Consider the following 19,697-nt stretch of genomic DNA (forward strand, 5'->3'; position numbering starts at 1 on the left):
GAACCAGGGTTGGTCCCCTGGCTTGATGGTAATGGTAGAGTGAAGGATATGCCGGGCCATGAGGTTACAGATTGTGGTGGTATACAATTCTGATGCGGCTGATGGCCCACAATGCCTCATGGATGCCCAGTTTTGAGCTGCTAGATCTGTTCTGAATCTATCCCATTTAGAACGGTGGTAGTGCCACACAACACGATGGAGGGTATCCTCAGTGTGAAGATGGGACTTTGTCTCCACAAGGACTGTGTGGTGATCAATGCTGTCATGGGCAGATGCATCTGCGGCAGGTAGATTGGTGAGGACGCGGTCAAGTAGGTTTTTCCCTCGTGTTGGTTCTCTCACCACCTGCCGCAGGCCCAGTCTGGCAGCTATCTCCTTCAGGACTCAGTCGTAGTGGTGCTACCGAGCCACTCTTGGTGATGGACATTGAAGCCCCCCCACCCATAGTACATTCTGTGCCCTTGCTACTCAGTGCTTCTTCCAAGTAGTGTTCAACATGTAGGAGTATTGATTCATCAGCTGAGGGAGGGCAGTATGTGGTAATCAGCTGAGGGAGGTTTCCTTGCCCATGCTTGACCTGAAGCCATGAGACATCATGGGGTCCGGAGTCAATGGTCCCAGGGCCACTCCCTCCCGACTGTATACCACTGATGAGCGTCTGGGACATTGGCTGAAAGGTATGATTTTGTGAATATGTCAGACTGTTGCTTGACTAGTCTGTGGGACAGCTGTCCCAATTTTGGCGTAAATCCCCAGATGATAATAAGGAGGACTTTGTAGGGTCGACTGGGCTGGGTGTGCCGTTGTCGTGTCTGTAGCCAGTGCCGAGGTCAAAGCCTGGTGGTCCATCCGATTTTATTCCTATTGTTTTTTTTGTAGCAGTTTGTTACAACTGTGTGGCTCGCTGGGCCATTTCAGAGGGCAGTTAAGAGTCACCCACATTGCTGTGGGTCTGGAGTCACATATAGGCCAGATTGGTTAAGGACAGAAGATATCCTTCCCTAAAGGACACAAGTGAACCAGATGGGTTTTTACAACAATACTGTCGTATCACCTTTACTGAGTCAAGCTTTGTAATTCTACATTTATTTAATTAACTGATTAAATAAACTGGGTATGGGGCCCAGAAGAGCCGAGGACACAGGGGCAGCACGGGCCAGCTCACACTGCGATATGTGTGCGTACTAGGTCCGTGCAGCAGAGCAGGTCTCCAGTCGTCCTGGTTAACCCTTGCCACTGGATAAAGGCCTAGCTGTCAAGCCCGTGTGGTGGCTGATGTGCAACAGTCACCACACGTTAAAAAAATTCCACGCACAGGCATCTTCCACCCTTCAACTGGAGTTCAGGACTGGAACATCGGGTCCATCTGTGAACCCATGTGGAAGCAAGTCATCCTCGTTCGAGGGACCAACCATGATGATGATGACGACGACGACGACAAGTTCGCTTTTTAAACTTAACTCAATTTTTCTTTCCCCCTTCCTTGAGGATGAGAATTTTCAAGCTGAGTTGTTGCTGGATCGGGAGCCACTCTAAGTCAGCAAGCAGAGGGATGATGGATGAATAGGCTTGGTGAGAATTATATCTGGGCAGCAGAATTTTGAATTAACTTAGTTTATGGAGGGTGGAAGATGGAAGGCCAGCCAGGAAAGCTTTGGAATATAGTCAAGTCGGGAGGTAACAAAAGGATTTAGGTGCTCATGAGCTGAGGCAGGGGTGGAGAAGGGCGATATTAGAAACATAGAAAATAGGTGCAGGAGTAGGCCATTCGGCCTTTCGAGCCTGCACCACCATTCAATATGATCATGGCTGATCATGCAACTTCAGTACCTCTTTCCTGCTTTCTCTCCATACCCCTTGATCCCTTTAGCTGTAAGGGCCACATCTAACTCCCTTTTGAATACATCTAACGAACTGGCCTCAACAACTTTCTGTGGTAGAGAATTCCACAGGTTCACCACTCTCTGGGTGAAGAAGTTTCTCCTCATCTCGGTCCTAAGTGGCTTACCCCTTATCCTTAGACTGTGACCCCTGGTTCTGGACTTCCCCAACATTGGGAACATTCTTCCTGCATCTAACCTGTCCAATCCGGTCAGAATTTTATATGTTTCTATGAGATCTCCTCTCATTCTTCTAAATTCCAGTGACTATAAGCCTAGTCGATCCAGTCTTTCTTCATATGTCAGGCCGGCCATCCCGGGAATCAGTCTGGTGAACCTTCGCTGCACTCCCTCAATAGCAAGAATGTCCTTCCTCAGATTAGGAGACCAAAACTGCACACAATATTCAAGATGCGGTCTCACCAAGGCCCTGTACAACTGCAGTAAGACCTCCCTGCTCCGATACTCAAATCTCCGCGCTATGAAGGCCAACATGCCATTTTCTTTCGTTACTGCCTGCTGTACCCTGCATGCCTACCTTCAATGACTGATGTACCATGACACCGGGTCTCGTTGCACCTCCCCTTTTACTAATCTGTCACCATTCAAATAATCTGCCTTCCTGTTTTTGCCACCAAAGTGGCTAACCTCACATTTATCTACATTATACTGCATCTGCCATGCATTTTGCCCACTCACCTAACCTGTCCAAGTCACCCTGCAGCCTCTGAGCATCCTCCTCACAGCTCACACTGCCACCCAGCTTAGTGTCATCTGCAAACTTGGAGATATTACATTCAATTCCTTCGTGTAAATCATTAAAGTATATTGTAAATAGCTGGGGTCCCAGCACTGAACCCTGCGGCACCCCACTAGTCACTGCCTGCCATTCTGAAAAGGACCCGTTTATTCTCACTCTTTGCTTCCTGTCTGCCAACCAGTTCTCTATCCATGTCAATACATTACCCCCAATACCATGTGCCTTAATTTTGCACACTAATCTCGTGTGTGGGACCTTGTCAAAAGCCTTTTGAAAGTCCAAATACACCACATTCACTGGTTCTCCCTTATCCATTCTACTAGTTACATCCGCAAAAAACTCTAGAAGATTTGTCAAGCATGATTTCTCCTTCATAAATCCTTGCTGACTTGGACCGATTACGGAGTGGGAGTAGGCGGGCTTTGTGATGGAGCAGATATGAGGTTGATAGCTCAGCTCGGGATCAAATAAGACGTCAAGGTTACAGTCTGGTTCAGCCTGAAACGGTGGCCAGGGAGGGTGGGGGGAGGAATTGGTGGCTAGGGAACAGAGTTTGTGACTGGGGCCAAAGACAATGGTCTTCCCAATGTCAAATCTATGATCGTGGCAACCTCTGGCAACGATAGCAATAATGGCTTTTCCTGCCCTTCAGCTTGTCCTGGGCCTTCTGGCCTCCACTGCACCAGAAAACACAAACATGTAAACTTCACAATTATTCACCAGTGGAGCACAAAGCAATATACTTAGCAAACTCTCAAAAATCTCACCAAATGTCTTTAACCCATCGAGATTACAAATTCAGCGTCAGCCATCTTAAATTCTGTGAATTCTTGTAATTTTAATCTTCAATGGATTTGGGCAGACTGGTAAAGAAAGGATTAGGGATGAACAGACGAATGGCGGAGTAGACTCGAGGGGCCAAATGGCCTACTCCTGCTCCTATTTCTTATGATACAATGTATTAACAAGTTTGTTAAACCACAACTTTTCAAGTAATGAAATGGTACTTTTTGCTGAAAATGTATACTTGGGTTCAGATTAACATGTGCTAGACAGAAACAATTCAAACCAAATGAAAATGAATAGTAATCTAATAAATATCAAGTGGAGTTAAAAACATTGTATAAGTCGGAGGTAATGCTCCCCCAAAGACATGAGTATTTCCAAGCAACGACTTTGGAACAGAATTCCTTCTTTCTACAGTTACTGCCTGTCCGTCCTTAGTGGAGGAAGTGCATCCAGGAGGACAATGGGCTCCGTGTCTCGTCACCGAGAGCATGCAGAAATCAAGCGCAGACAGCGGAAGGAGCGTGCGGCAAACCAGACTCCCCGCCCACCCTTCCCTTCAACCACTGTCTGTCCCACCTATAACAGAGACTGTGGTTCTCGTATTGGACTGTACAGCCACCTAAGGACTCATGCTAAGAGTGGAAGCAAGTCTTCCTCGATTCCGAGGGACTGCCTATGATGACGCTCCAGGATACAAAACTGACCAACTCAACGGTGCTGTTTCAAAGGTCATGTGTGATGGTAGTGCAGTGGTAAGCATGGTTGCCTTCCAAGCTGTTGACCTGGGTTCGATTCCCAGCCATCGCATCTCTTACTTTCTACTGGAGGATGAAATGATCCTCTGATGACTCTGGTTGTAAGCAGTTCTTACAGTAGCATCTTGCGGCTTTGTGTCAGATGTGTTGGTGTAGTGGGAGTGTTACCAGAGGTGTGATCAACCCGGATTAGTTCCCAGCTTGGGCTCTTGTTGAGCTGAATTTTTTACCAAAATAGTTGTAATGAAAGGAAAACAAATAGATAACAACTGGCACCACTAGCACAATAAAACATCGCAAAATACTTCACAACAACGAACACCAAGCAGTCGTGACAGAAGGATTACGGACGGTAACTAAAAGCTCGAAATCCAGAGGTAGCTGTTGAGGCAAGGAGAGAGATAGCAAGCCAAGAGAGGCTGAGGCAAACTGTCACAAATTATGGGGAGTAAACAACGAGAGGCTCTGCAGCTGAGGGTGGAATCGAGTGAGGAGTTACAACGGAGACCAGAATCAGAAGAGTACAGGTAGGAAGGGGAGAGGCCACGGAGGAAAATATGAATGGAGAATGATTTTGAAATTGATACAGAATAGGATGGGGGACCAAATTCAGGCTAGTGAGCACTGCACTACTAGAGGAAGGGGAATTAGAGGCTCCAGAACTGAGGAAGGGGAATTAGAGGCTCCAGAACTGAGGAAGGGGAATTAGAGGCTCCAGAACTGAGGAAGGGGATTCAGAGGCTCCAGAACTGAGGAAGGGGATTCAGAGGCTCCAGAACTGAGGAAGGGGAATTAGAGGCTCCAGAACTGAGGAAGGGGAATTAGAGGCTCCAGAACGGAGGAAGGGGAATTAGAGGCTCCAGAACGGAGGAAGGGGAATTAGAGGCTCCAGAACGGAGGAAGGGGAATTAGAGGCTCCAGAACTGAGGAAGGGGATTCAGAGGCTCCAGTACTGAGGAAGGGGATTCAGAGGCTCCAGTACTGAGGAAGGGGAATTAGAGGCTCCAGAACTGAGGAAGGGGATTCAGAGGCTCCAGTACTGAGGAAGGGGATTCAGAGGCTCCAATACTGAGGAAGGGGAATTAGAGGCTCCAGAACTGAGGAAGGGGATTCAGAGGCTCCAGTACTGAGGAAGGGGATTCAGAGGCTCCGGTACTGAGGAAGGGGATTCAGAGGCTCCAGTATTGAGGAAGGGGAAACAGAGCTTAATTGTAGGAGATGATGGAAATAAGGAATTTGTGAAAAATGGAACGTAGAATTTGTCCAGCAAGCGTCATATTGGAGTGATCGTGTCTACAGAAGACATAGGTCAACAATGTACAATGCTGCACTCAAGTGACTCGTGCTTTCTGTACGTGAAGCGCTGGGGACAGTTAAGATTTGATAAGGTGCTACAAAAATGTAAGTTCTTTTTCCCCTCTCGGAAACATCTCAAACAAAGTGCTCCTCATGCATTGAATTACTTTCAGTGCAGGTAAATGTGGCTGCCATTTTGCGTCCAGAAAGATCCCAGAATAAATGAACAGGTTTATGATTTTGGACTTTAACCTCAGACATTTTCGTGCTAATTGTCCAAAACTACTCACCATGGGCTCAATTTTGGCCAGGAGTTGCTCAGTTTTTTTTTGGAGTAACTTGGTTTTTCTGGTGTAATTTAAAATTCCCCATTTTCCCCAATCAATTTGCACCAGCGTAACTGAGTTAGTTACGATTCTTTTAGGTTAGTTTTTTTTCTCAAAAGGGGGCGTTACCACCTACGCCAGTTCTGCCCATTTAAGCAACTTTGGCCATCGAATAGCTACTCCATTTCTATTTAGGCCAGCCCATGTGGCCACTTCAGAAAATCTTTGCGGTGAGTTAAAGAAATTGGCGCGGGTAGGTACATCGGAGGCCATTTGGCCTGGGATAGGGGCGGGAAGGGAAGCGGAGAGGACCTGCACCTAAAACACCAATCCTTACCATCCACCGAACCTTGCAAACAAAAAGTTCTAAGAATTCAATAAGAAATAAAAAATTGAAGTAAGTCCTACCTTCATCTTCAAACTCGACCTGGGAAGACAGTGGGCCGGCCGATCTGGGAGGCTACTCGGCCAGGGCTAGGGATGGGCAGGGCAACTGATAGAAATCACCGGCAGGCAGGAGCAGTTGTCCTGCCCGTCCCTAGCCCAACAAAGGAGACAGAATAAATGCAGAGAACTTTACCCACAGGAGCCCAGCAACACAGGGAGGAAGAACATCGCCACGCTCTGAAAGTGAGAGACCTATTGTTGTTGCAGACTTGCAGCGCTACTGCTCATGCACAGACACCACTAGCGGACTGCACTGCGCATGTGTAGATGTCCCGGCAGATTTTCCAGCACAGAATGGTGGCTCCACCCCCGACTCGACTGGCCACGCTGCGCGACTCAGTAAAGAGGCCGGACAGCGGCCAAAGTGGCAACAACATTTTTCGCCGCACCTCAGAACGCAGATAAGCGGTGCAACTCCGGTAAGTGCATCGAAAAAGGGGCTCGGCCAAAATTGAGGCCCATGAGTGGGCCCTCACTCCCAACCATCAAGAGTGCATCTTCACCCTCCTAATATCAAGATAATGGCAGCAATCCCAGGGGTTGAACAAAAACCCTCGACACTCAGCTTACTTGCCCCCTTGACTTTGGAAAGTGGTTGAATAAACACCATCAGACCACGGGCCTAGTCCATAACACACCAACAGATTGATCAACAGTAAACAGGTAAACAGCAGAAAAGACAAGGCTGCACAATGACAATAAAATATAGATCTTTACTACTACTCCTTGGATTACAGAAAACAATTCCTGCTTCTTGAGCTAAAACTTAATAAAACTTCCGTCACTCTCTTTCTCTCTCTAAGAACGCATGAATTGGGATTAGTCTGCCGAAATATACTTTCTAACCCTTTGAAGTACATGAAGGAGATTAAAATCGTATCTTTCAAACTCAACAGAGCTGCCAAACATATACTTAAGCCAACCTATGAGAGGTTTGTTTTTGAACTGAAAGGCCTGGTCCAATCCTGGGAACAAATTAACCCGTTTCACACACTTTGGGTGAACTGTGGTCTGTTCCCACATTGAAGATCAATGGTAGCGATAAACATTCCCACACCACGACCTTACTGAACTGTACCAATAGACACTCTGTCAATGTACAACAGCCAGACTGAGTCATTCTTTAATTGAACCTGGTTTTAACCTTGCAAAGACCACAAGGAAGAAAGGAGCCAATAGTTAAATGCATTAGACAAAAAGGGCAAGGTGGGGGGGGGGGGGGGGGGGGAAAAAGAGAGGGGGAATGAGGGTGCAAAAGAGGAAGCACATTAAGTATAGTGCTACACCTCCCCCAAATAACTACTTTCCCATAAAACTTAAATTCTCTCTTCAAGAGGTAAATACTCATCTTTACAGCTCAAAAGCAGCTCACGGTAGCCATCTTTCTGATACAAGATGTGCTTCAATGATGTTTCTCTGAAGTCTTTCTTGCTGACCTTTACTGAGGTGAATAGGCTCAGCACCATGCCAAATGCCAAAAAGCCAATGAAACATCAGAATGTGACTTTGAGGGGAGGGTGGCCCTTGGAGACAAAGTGCTTCGCAATGAAAATACTTCTCCTTGACAGACCCATCATTCCTTTAAATAACACTTGCCAACTATATTCCAAAACAGTGCCCTTCCTGAATGTCAGCTGTGGCTCAATGGGTAGCACACTCACTTCCGAGTCAGAAAGCTGCCACTCCAGTGCAGTGCTGAGGGAGTGCTGCACTGTCAGAGGTGCCGTTTTTCGGACGAGATGTTAAACCGAGCTCTCTCAGGTGGATGTAAAAGTTCCCATGGCATTATTTTGAAAACCAGGGGAATTATCGCTGGGGTCCTGGCCAATATTTATCCCTCAATCAACATAACAAAAACAGATTATCTGGTCATTATCACATTGCTGTTTGTGAGAGCTTGCTGTGTGCAAATTGGCTGCCGCGTTTCCCACATTACAACAGTGACTACACTCCAAAAGTACTTCATTGGCTGTAAATCGCTTTGACATGTCCGGTGGTTGTGAAAGGCACTATATAAATGCAAGTCTTTCTTTCTGCTCCAATCTCACCCTCACTGCCACCAAAACTTTCATCAGGCCTTCGCTATTTGGGACTGGAATTGTTGAATATGCTCCTCAGCAGCCAGCTGATCTCCACCTTGTCCATAACTCCACCGCCCGCATCCTATTCCAGACAAATTCCTGCTCACTTCATCGCACAGATCCTTGCCCATCTCCCTTGGGACCAACCATTCCCTCCCACTCTTACCGCCTCAGTCTCGAGTTCTGGGGAACATAAATCTTCGAAAAGCTGTCGGTCTGGTTCAAGTTACTGTTCTCGGAAGGAAGCGATGGAGCGGACACAGATGTGGCTGCAGAACTCGGCCAAGAAAACGTTTGTGAATCCGATTGTCAGCATTTTGAAGGGAGTTTTGCAGAAGGTATGCACTGTGTTGGAGGAGCCAGGATTTTTGGCCACGCATTCTTTATAGATAGCCTCCATTCATTAGGACAACATACAACAACAACTCTGCCAAGGGCCCTGGCAATTTAGCAAGCCCACTACACATACACCACCTATGTTTTCACTCACCAGGAGAACAGTTTTGAAAAGAAATGTGTTTATTTTGACTGTCATCACGGAGAATTTTCAATACCTGACAAAGTGCAAAGATGACAGGAGAAACAGAAAATTACTTCAGTTGGTGGGGCCATCTGACGTAGGCTAGGGATGAAGATGATCTTGTTATGTACTGGCCTTGCACAGAACAGAGAAGTGCCTGAGGGAGCAGGCTGGTGTCAGTGTGCTCTCTACAGATGAAGCATGGTAATACCACAAGCTTCTCATCGTTCCCTCCCTCAATCACAAAACCAGGCCTTGAGGAAGTTGCTGCTGCTCATCCGTCGTAAAAGAAAAATGTTACTTTACAAGTTGGATGAATCACCGTTCACAAAGAGCTCCATTAATCCCCAGCTTGTAACTGACCCAGCACTGATAATCTACACACCTAGTAGCAACAAATTTTGTAACCAATTAACAGCACAGTAATTAAGAGAGGAGAGAGAGAAAAAAAGTGTGTGAAACAGAGCAAGCCAGAAAAGTCACAGAGATAGAGGGATAAAGAGAGTGATAGAAAGAAGTAGATAGAGATGCAAAGATGTAGATGGATAAAGAGAGCGCGCGCAAAAGAGAGCGAGCGAGCGAGAGATGGATAACAATATCAAGATAAAGAGACATATATAGCGCCTTTCACGACCACCGAGTATCTCAAAGCGCCTTATAGCCAATGGAGTACTTTTGGAGTGTAGCCATTGTTGGAATATTGGAGTAAGAACATAGATGGAGAGATAGCAGTCAGGCAGACAAGAAAGATAAAATAGATGAGAAAGAAATATATTTAGCCTGTATCTCACCGTTACTCTGCCTGTAATTGGCAGAGTTATATATTCTTCGCTCTGCTACTGCAAGAAGCCATTTCTAAAGCACCCCCCCAACGCCCCCCTTGCCCGCCATTACTGGTCACATCAAGCGTTTGTTCCACCACAGGCATCATTATAGATTGCATACAAAATCAGGTCACTGTATATCTTTAAAAGTAGTAATGTTACAAAATGCTAGTAGAGGCCATGCAGTGCCGCAGACTGACAGAGCTTGGGTTACTCACTACCTGCTACAGGTGGCACTGAACTGACCCTGGAACAGGTGGCTCTCTACTCAAGGGTGCATACAAGGTAAGATTTTACATCTGAAAGACAACAGCCGAGAAGGCAGGGGCAAAAGCAAGTCACTAGAATCCTCCTCAACCATCTTCTCCCAGTGGCTGAGGAGTTCCTCCCGGAGTCACGGTGTGGATATCGTCCACTACGGATTACAACAGACATGATTTTTACAGCGCGACAGCTGTAAGAAAAATGCAGGGAACAGCACAAACCCTTGTACAGGGCCTTCTTTGACCTCACAAAGGCCTTTGACATGGCCAACCGCGAGGGTCTATGGAACGTCCTCCTCCGTTTCGGCTGCCCCCATAAGTTCGTCGCCATCCTCTGCCTGCTCCACGACGACATGCAGGCCGTGATCGTTACCAACGGATCCATCACAGACCCAATCCACGTCCGGACCGGGCTCAAACAGGGCTGCGTCATCGCCCCAACCCTCTTCTCAATCTTCCCCGCTGCCGTGCTCCACCTCACATTCAACAAGATCCCCGCTGGAGTGGAACTAAACTACAGAAACAGTGGGAAGCTGTTTAAACTTCGCTGCCTCCAGGCCAGGTCCAAGACCACCCCAACCTCTGTCGTCGAGCTACAATATGCAGACGACGCCTGCGTCTGCGCACAAAGAGGCTGAACTCCAAATCAGTCAACATATTCACTGAGGCGTACGAAAGCATGGGCCTTACACTAAACATCCGTAAGACAAAGGTCCTCCACCAACCTGTCCTCGCCGCACAGCACTGCCCCCCCGTCATCAAGATCCACGACACAGTCCTGGACAACGTGGACCATTTCCCATACCTCAGGAGCTTCTTATCAACAAGGGCAGACGTTGACAACAAGATTCAACACCACCTCTGGTGCAGCCTTCAGCCGCCTGAGGAAAAGTGTGTTTGAAGACCAGGCCCTCAAATCTGCCACCAAGCGCATGGTCTACAGGGCTGTAGTAATACCCGCCCTCCTGTATGACTCAGAGACATGGATCGTGTACAGTAGACACCTCAAGTCGCTGGAGAAATACCACCAACGATGCCTCCGCAAGATCCTGCAAATCCCCTGGGAGGACAAACGCACCAACATTGGCGTCCTCGGCCAGGCCAACAACCCCAGCATTGAAGCACTGATCATTAGATCAGCTCCGCTGGGCACGCCACATTGTTTGCATGTCTGACACGAGACTCCCAAAGCAAGCGCTCTACTCGTAATTCCTTCACGGCAAACAAGCCAAAGGTGGGCAGAGGAAACGTTTCAAGGACACCCTCAAAGCTTCCCTGATAAAGTGCAACATCCCCACCGACACCTGGGAGCCCCTGGCCAAACATAAGAACATAAGAATTAGGAACAGGAGTAGGCCATCGAGCCCCTCGAGCCTGCTCCGCCATTCAATAAGATCATGGCTGATCTGGCCGTGGACTCAGCTCCACTTACCCGCCCGCTCCCCATAACCCTTAATTACCTTATTGGTTAAAAATCTATCTATCTGTGACTTGAATACATTCAATGAGCTAGCCTCAACTGCTTCCTTGGACAGAGAATTCCACAGATTCACAACCCTCTGGGAGAAGAAATTCCTTCTCAACTCCGTTTTAAATTGGCTCCCCCGTATTTTGAGGCTGTGCCCCCTAGTTCTAGTCTCCCCGACCATTGGAAACAACCTCTCTGCCTCTATCTTGTCTATCCCTTTCATTATTTTAAATGTTTCTATAAGATCACCCCTCATCCTTCTGAACTCCAACGAGTAAAGACCCAGTCTACTCAATCTATCATCATAAGGTAACACCCTCATCTCCGGAATCAGCCTAGTGAATCGTCTCTGTACCCCCTCCAAAGCTAGTATATCCTTCCTCAAGTAAGGTGACCAAAACTGCACGCAGTACTCCAGGTGCGGCCTCACCAATACCCTATACAGTTGCAGAAGGACCTCCCTGCTTTTGTACTCCATCCCTCTCGCAATGAAGGCCAACATTCCATTCGCCTTCCTGATTACCTACTGCACCTACAAACTAACTTTTTGGGATTCATACACAAGGACCCCCAGGTCCCTCTGCACCTCAGCATGTTGTAATTTCTCCCCATTCAAATAATATTCCCTTTTACTGTTTCCCCCCCCCCCCCCCAAGGTGGATGACCTCACACTTACCGACATTGTATTCCATCTGCCAAACCTTAGCCCATTCGCTTAACCTATCTAAATCTCTTTGCAGCCTCTCTGTGTCCTCTACACAACTCGCTTTCTCACTAATCTTAGTGTCATCTGCAAATTTTGTTACACTACACTCTGTTCCCTCTTCCAGGTCATCTATGTATATTGTAAACAGTTGTGGTCCCAGCACCGATCCCTGTGGCACACCACTAACCACCGATTTCCAACCCGAAAAGGACCCATTTATCCCGACTCTCTGCTTTCTGTTCGCCAGCCAATTCTCTATCCATGCTAATACATTTCCTCTGACTCCGCGTACCTCTATCTTCTGCAGTAACCTTTTGTGTGGCACCTTATCGAATGCCTTTTGGAAATCTAAATACACCACATCCATCGGTACACCTTTATCCACCATGCTCGTTATATCCTCAAAGAATTCCAGTAAATTAGTTAAACATGATTTCCCCTTCATGAATCCATGCTGTGTCTGCTTGATTGCACTATTCCTATCTAGATGTCCCGCTATTTCTTCCTTAATGATAGTTTCAAGCATTTTCCCCACTACAGATGTTAAACTAACCGGCCTATAGTTACCTGCCTTTTGTCTGCCCCCTTTTTTAAACAAACAGAGTCGTTACATTAGCTGCTTTCCAATCCGCTGGTACCTCCCCAGAGTCCAGAGAATTTTGGTCGATTATAACGAATGCATCTGCTATAACTTCCGCCATCTCTTTTAATACCCTGGGATGCATTTCATCAGGACCAGGGGACTTGTCTACCTTGAGTCCCATTAGCCTGTCCAGCACTACCCCCCTAGTGATAGCGATTGTCTCAAGGTCCTCCCTTCCCACATTCCTGTGACCAGCAATTTTTGGCATGGTTTTTGTGTCTTCCACTGTGAAGATCGAAGCAAAATAACTGTTTAAAGTCTCAGCCATTTCCACATTTCCCATTAGTAAATCCCCCTTCTCATCTTCTAAGGGACCAACATTTACTTTAGTCACTCTAAAGACTGCCCTAAGTGGAAGAAGTGCATCCGGGAGGGCGCTGAGCACCTCGAGTCTCATCGCCGAGAGCATGCAGAAAACAAGCGCAGGCAGCGGAAAGAGCGTGCGGCAAACCTGTCCCACCCACCCTTTCCCTCAATGACTATCTGCCCCACCTGTGACAGGGACTGCGGTTCTCGTATTGGACTGTTCAGCCTACTAAGAACTCATTTTTAGAGTGGAAGCAAGTCTTCCTCGATTCAAGGAACTGCCGATGATGATGATGATGACTGAATTGACCCTGGCACAGATGGTTCTCTACTCAGGGGTGCATACAAGGGGAGATTTTACTTTTAAAAACAACAGCCGAGAAGGCTGGGGCGAAATCATTTTTATTTAAGAACAGGCACATTCTACTCCCTAACTTTTTAAACACACTGTGGTCAAAGGAGCTATTTAAACCACACTTTTATTTTAGTTTAAAAAAAAAAGAGACACTTATTGCGTTTTTCATCCTCGCATTAATAAGTTAAACCCGCAGATGTAATATCAAATATATTTGGTTCCAAATTAAGTAGTGAACGGAAATAGATTACAGAATACATTGAGGACAAAGTGTAGATATCATCAAGTAGATGGGTGGTATAGGTGCTCTACACAATTTTAATGTACTATCATTGGTCACAGTCCAGATAAATTCTCTGATCTTCACAACTGTTGAAAAAGAAATTCAAACTTCATTTTGCTGTTTGGAAGTTTTTAGAACAAAGCCACATTCCTCACCAACATACCCTAAAAGGTTTAGGTGAAAGAAGCGATTTCTGAATGCAATGCTATCGACATCATGTTCTCTCATGGTCTCTGGCGGTTTAATTGTTCCAGTCAGGAAGTCTTTGTAATAAAGGAGACACTTCTGGACAGGCTCTGTGACAATCTACATCCCTGCAGAGTGGATCCCAGCTGAGAAACAGCACTCCTTGAAGTGATTCTGCAGAACAGATTTGTCCAGCAGATCAATTTCTCTAAAGATTAAGTCCGCTGCTGTAATCTCACTGGCAAATGCTTTCTGGAATCCAATCCTTGTACAGCCAGCATTATTATATCACCTGGCTTTCCATTTTAGACACATCATCTGATAATGGTTAGAGCACAGACTAACAATGCAATGATCAAGGGAGGAATCCTCAGGCATTAATTATCAAAAGTATTTCCATGTATTAAACTTCAGTGTCGAGAAGTCCAGATCAATATTTTAAATGATTAATTAGCTGCAGCTTGTAGACAGGCTTTATAGCATGTGTGGTTTGCGCCATCAATCATTAACCTGCCCCCAGCAGAGAAAAACTGGAAGCAAATTCCAGACAATCATGTGTAGTGAATCACAATATTATTAATAACAAATTTTATTTGCATCCCTCTTTCCCTCCCCTCCCCCACCAAACTTCATATTAACCAAATTACCAGGTCAAATTTTAAACTCAGCCTTTCCACTCGGGTAAAGCAGGTTTACATTTCCCCAAGTCCCAATAGTTACTACAGGTATTTACGAGTGCTATCCATCAGTCCAGTCCAGGACTTATTGTACAAATTCTCATTGATTAGACTGCACCTGATGTAGTATTCACTGTCCCACCTCTGTACAAGACCAGTGCAGGACAGGACAGAGTTTGCAGGAGGCTAGAAGTATTTTAGTGTATATTCAACAGTAATCGTGTACTAACTCCAAATGGTGCTCCACTTTTATACATAGCTTCTCTTTCATTGGCAGTGATGAGCTCTCCACACACTTAGGCCGACTTATAACACAGGGACCTAAAGTAAGCCCAGGCTAGTTTAATTTGATTATAACAAAGATAGCTCCCCCCTCCCCCCCCATTTATATCAGTCGGAATAGGCAGTTCTGATTACTAGAATCACTGAGTATATATGGGGAATACCCTGAAAGACAAACTCCCTCGTCCCACAACACAATCAACGAACATCAGGTTCAGACGAGTAAATAGCAACATTTAGGGCAGATACCAGTAAATTCTTCTTCACACAAAAAGCGGAATGGACTCCTGGATAGAGCGGTGAAGGCAAATATCCTGCACCTTTTTTAAATAAACAACTGGATGCCACAATGGGAAAACTTCCAGATAGATAAACCAAGAGGGGCCAAATGGCCTTCTTCACCCGTAATTATCTTGTAGATGCATTTCTGTGATCAGTCAAGTAGCATCTACACTTCCAAGCAACAACAAAGGTCGATTGATACTGCCAGCATCGTTCCATTCATTGACCATTTACACAGTCCGGATGCCAGTGAAACCAGCATAGACCTCCTGACTCCACGGTGACAAAACCTCATTCCAAGATTAAATTCGAGCCCCATAGCCAGGACTTCCACAGCTGTATTTCACACCATTTTAAACTCAATGGGTGGGCCTCATGACATGCAACTTATAAGATGCCACTCGCAAACCAGTGCGCCAAAATCAAAACTGGCAACTTATTCTTTTATGAAGAAAGCTGTCACGGCAAACTAAATTTAATTTGCTCCTTAAATAACTCATTGGGTAAGCGAGTGAGTGGCTAAGCCAAACAGATCAAAATATCCCAGGATTGATCCCCGAGCTGCACTGAATGAGTTGGGAGAGATTACAATTTGCTTCAATACCCTGTATTAGGGAAGAGAAAACTAACCAGGGCTCCAGCAACTCCGATGGAACAGCACGCGTTTAGATACCAAGTGCAGATAAGAAAGCAATTAAAAAAGAAAATGTTTTGTTGGCCTTTATTACAAGAGGATTTGAGTATAAGAGTAAAGATGTCTTACTGCAATTATAAAGAGCCCTGGTGAGACCACACCTGGAGAATTATGAACAGTTTTGGACCCTTTACCCAAGGAAGGATATACTGGTCATTGAGGGAGTGGTTTTATGAAGAGGAAACCACGTTTGACAAATTTGCTGGAGTTCTTTGAAGATGTAACGAGCAGGGTGGATAGGGGGGAACTAGTGAATGTGGTGTATTTGGATTTCCAGAAAACATTCAATAAGTTACCACATAAAAGGTTACTACAAAGCTAAAAGTTTACGGGGTTGGGGTAATATATTAGCATGGATAGCGGACTGGCTAACTAACAGAAAACAGAGAGTCGGGATAAATGGGTTATTTTCCAATTGGCAAACACTAACTAGTGGGGCGCCACAGGGATCGGTGCTGGGTCCTCAACTATTTACAATCTATATTAATGACTTGGACTGAGTGTAATGTAGCCAAGTTTGCCGATGATACAAAGATGGGTGGGAAAGCAAATTGTGAGGTCACAAAAAATCTGCAAAGGGATATAGACAGGTTAAGTGAGTGGGCAAAAATTTGGCAGATGGAGTATAATGTGGAAAAATGTGAGGTTATCCACTTTGGCTCAAAAAATAGAAAAGCAAATTATAATTTAAATGGAGAAAAATTGCAAAGTGCTGCAGTACAGAGGGACCTGGAGGTCCTTGTGCATGAAATACAAAAAGTTAGTATGCAGGTACAGCAAGTAATCAGGAAGGCAAATGGAATGTTGGCCTTTATTGCAAGGGGGATAGAGTATAAAAGCAGAGAAGACCTCCTACAACTGTACAGGGTATTGGTGAGGCCAAACCTAGAGTACTGCATACAGTTTTGGTCTCTGTATTTAAGGAAGGATATACTTGCATTGGAGGCTGTTCAGAGAAAGTTCACTAGGTTGATTCCAGAAATGAGGGGGTTGACTTATGAAGATAGGTTGAGTAGATTAGCCTATATTCATTGGAGTTCAGAAGAATGAGATGATTTTATCGAAACATATAAGATAATGAGGCGGCTCAACAAGGTAGATGCAGAGAGGATATTTCCACTCACAGGGGAAACTAAACCGAGGGCACATAGGGCCCAAATTTCCCCAGGAGTTGCTCCGTTTTTTGTGGAGCAACTTGGTTTTTCTGGAGTATCTTAAAAATCCCCATTCTGCACATTCAATTTGCGCCAGTGTAAGTGAGTCAGTTAGGATTTTTTTTTGTTTTGTTTTTTTTCCCAAAAGGGGGCGTTACCAGCCACCTGGGCCTGTTTTGGCCATTTAAGCTAGTTTGGACAGCTAATAGTTGCTCCAAACTAACTTAGGTCAGCGTATGTGGCCACTTGTGGTCGCACAGAAAATTCTTGCTGAAAGTTAAGAAATCAGCGCAGGTAGCCAGAGATGGGGGTGGGGGGTGGGGGTTGGGGGGAGAAGTGAGACGACCTGGCAAAGCACTAAACACCTTCACAACAACATTAAAGAAGCATAAAAACCATCAATAAATAAAATAAATAAATAAATAAAAAATAAAACTTAAGTCACCAAGGGCTCAAGGCTGGACCAAATAACATACATTAGTTCACACAGATTGGCCATCCTATCAACATTAAATGGAAACTATCTTTTATAGTCTAAAATGCTCTGTCCATTTCAACATATTAACACCAAAATCTAGTTTAACGATGGATTGACCAGAGAGTTTCTCACTGAAATTAAGCAGCATCGATGCCAGCATGACTTTGGACTAGCTATGACCTCCATCTCTGGATAGCATATTAACATTTCAGATCACCACTAGCCTCGCTCTATGCTGCTAGATTATTGTTACAAAAATTCAGAATTTATTACAGAAATATGTTTAACTGCATCAGAACTGGATTTTTCTTTAAAGACAAAATGCTACCCCTCGTACCCGGCTACGAAAAAAAGTTCCGTGTACGCATGTCCCAACGGCTCGTGTATGCAACTGTGCACACTCTGCTAAGCGATTTACTATGGCTGCTGGTGCTTTTAAACAACAGGATTCCATGAACTCTGTGGGAACCTGTCTGACAGACAAGCCACTCCTGCTAGCACGCCGAACTTACTTCAACTATGGCTCTGTGTTGTGCAGCATAGTTTACCAGTGCAGTGCTGTTGAAGAGTATCAGGTTCTCCCTTCGGCCAGAGATAGGGGCGGCGAGCATCGGGTCAGGCTCTCAGCCTGTAGAACACGCTGGGAGGGCGAGGAGCTACTGCGCATGCGCGCAGACTCCACTGCGCATGCGCGCAGACTCCACTGCACATGCGCGCAGCTGCCGGCACTTTTTTCGACGCAGGGCTGCAGCTCCACCCCCCCACTGCTTTTGCCACACCACAACAAGGCCTACGACGGTCCATGGAGCAGGGAGAATGCCAAGGTAAATTTTTGGAGTACAGTACAAAGTCGGCGCACCTCCGGCAAATGCATCGTTTTAACCGGAGGGTCTAATTGTAGCCCATGGTCTCAGAATAAGGGGCCGCCCATTTAAAACTGAGATGAGGAGGAATTTCTTCTCAGAGGGTTGCAAGTCTGTGGAATTCTCTGCCCTCGAGAGCTGTGGAGGCTGGGTCATTGAATATATTTAAAGGCGGAGATAGACAGATTTTTGAGCGATAAGGGAATAAAGGGTTATGGGGAGCGGGCAGGGAAGTGGAACAGAGTCCCTGATCAGACCAGCCATGATCTTATTAAATGATGGAGCAGGCTCGTGGGGCCAATGGCCTACTCCTATTTCTTATTTTATGAGTGCAACGAAGGTTTACCAGACTGATTTTTGGGATGGGGGGATTGGATTGTCCTATGAGGAGAGATTGAGTAGACTAGGCCTATATTCTCTAGAGTTTAGAAGAATGAGAGGTGATCTCATTAAAACATTCTTACAGGGCTTGACAGGGTAAATGCAGGGAGGATGTTTCCTCTGACTGAGGAACCTAGAACCAGGGGTCACAGTCTCAGAAGAAGGGGTCGGCCATTTAAGGCTGAGACGAGGAGAAACTTCTTCACTCAGAGGGTGGTGAATCTCTGGAATTCTCTACCCCAGAGGGCTGTGGATGCTCAGTCTTTGAGCATATTCAGGACAGAGATCGATAGATTTTTGGATATTAAGGAAATCAAGGGATATGGGGATAGTGCAGGAAAGTGGAGTTGAGGTAGATCAGCCATGATCTCATTGAATGGTAGAGCAGGCTCGAGGGGCCGAATGGCCTACTCCTGCTCCTGCTCCTAATTCTTATGTTATGTTCTTAGATTAGTCAGAGTTGTGATGCCCCTCCGAGTCAAATAGCCTGATGACACTCACATGTGAACAACGAACCACTTGACCCCAGTACCAGAAGCCAGCGAGTTGCCACGAGAAGCAATGCTGTACTGAGACACACCCTGCAGGAGTGTCAATTATGCCTCTTGGCAAAGCTAATTTTAAAAACCATTTCTAAAATTCCAAGCTTCCGGAACTTAAGATCAAAAATCGCCCAGTCGTGGAATCTCATACAACTTGCTGATGGTTCAACAGGTAACGGCAGCATGTCATAAGCTGGTGAGTTAGATGATCTTATTTGGGTTGGTAGTGGGGGTACGGCAATAGGTGGAAGAAGTGAACCAGCCAGGACTGCTACTCCTGGTAGAAATTCATTGACACCTATTGTGTATGTGTATGGTTGTATATATGTGTATACTGCAATCCTCCAGCTCTGGCCTCTTCTGCTCCATCGTTTCACCATTGACGGCTGTGCCTTCAGCCATCTGGGCCCCAAGCTCTGGAACCCTCCCCAAACCCCTTTGCCTCTCTACCATTCT

The 19,697-nt window shown here is 45.8% G+C and overlaps 1 protein-coding gene and 1 non-coding gene across 3 annotated transcripts in view; one reads left to right on the plus strand and one right to left on the minus strand.

Annotated features, from left to right (window-relative positions):
- LOC139260353 (protein bicaudal C homolog 1-like) overlaps positions 1–19,697 on the minus strand; it is a 376,023-nt gene that overhangs the window by 351,919 nt on the left and 4,407 nt on the right. The window lies entirely within an intron of this gene.
- Positions 4,165–4,236, plus strand: trnag-ucc (transfer RNA glycine (anticodon UCC)). The gene has a single exon. It is a non-coding gene; the product is annotated as a tRNA-Gly (tRNA).

Source organism: Pristiophorus japonicus, chromosome 3, assembly GCF_044704955.1.
Source record: "Pristiophorus japonicus isolate sPriJap1 chromosome 3, sPriJap1.hap1, whole genome shotgun sequence".
Lineage (NCBI taxonomy): Eukaryota > Metazoa > Chordata > Chondrichthyes > Pristiophoridae > Pristiophorus > Pristiophorus japonicus.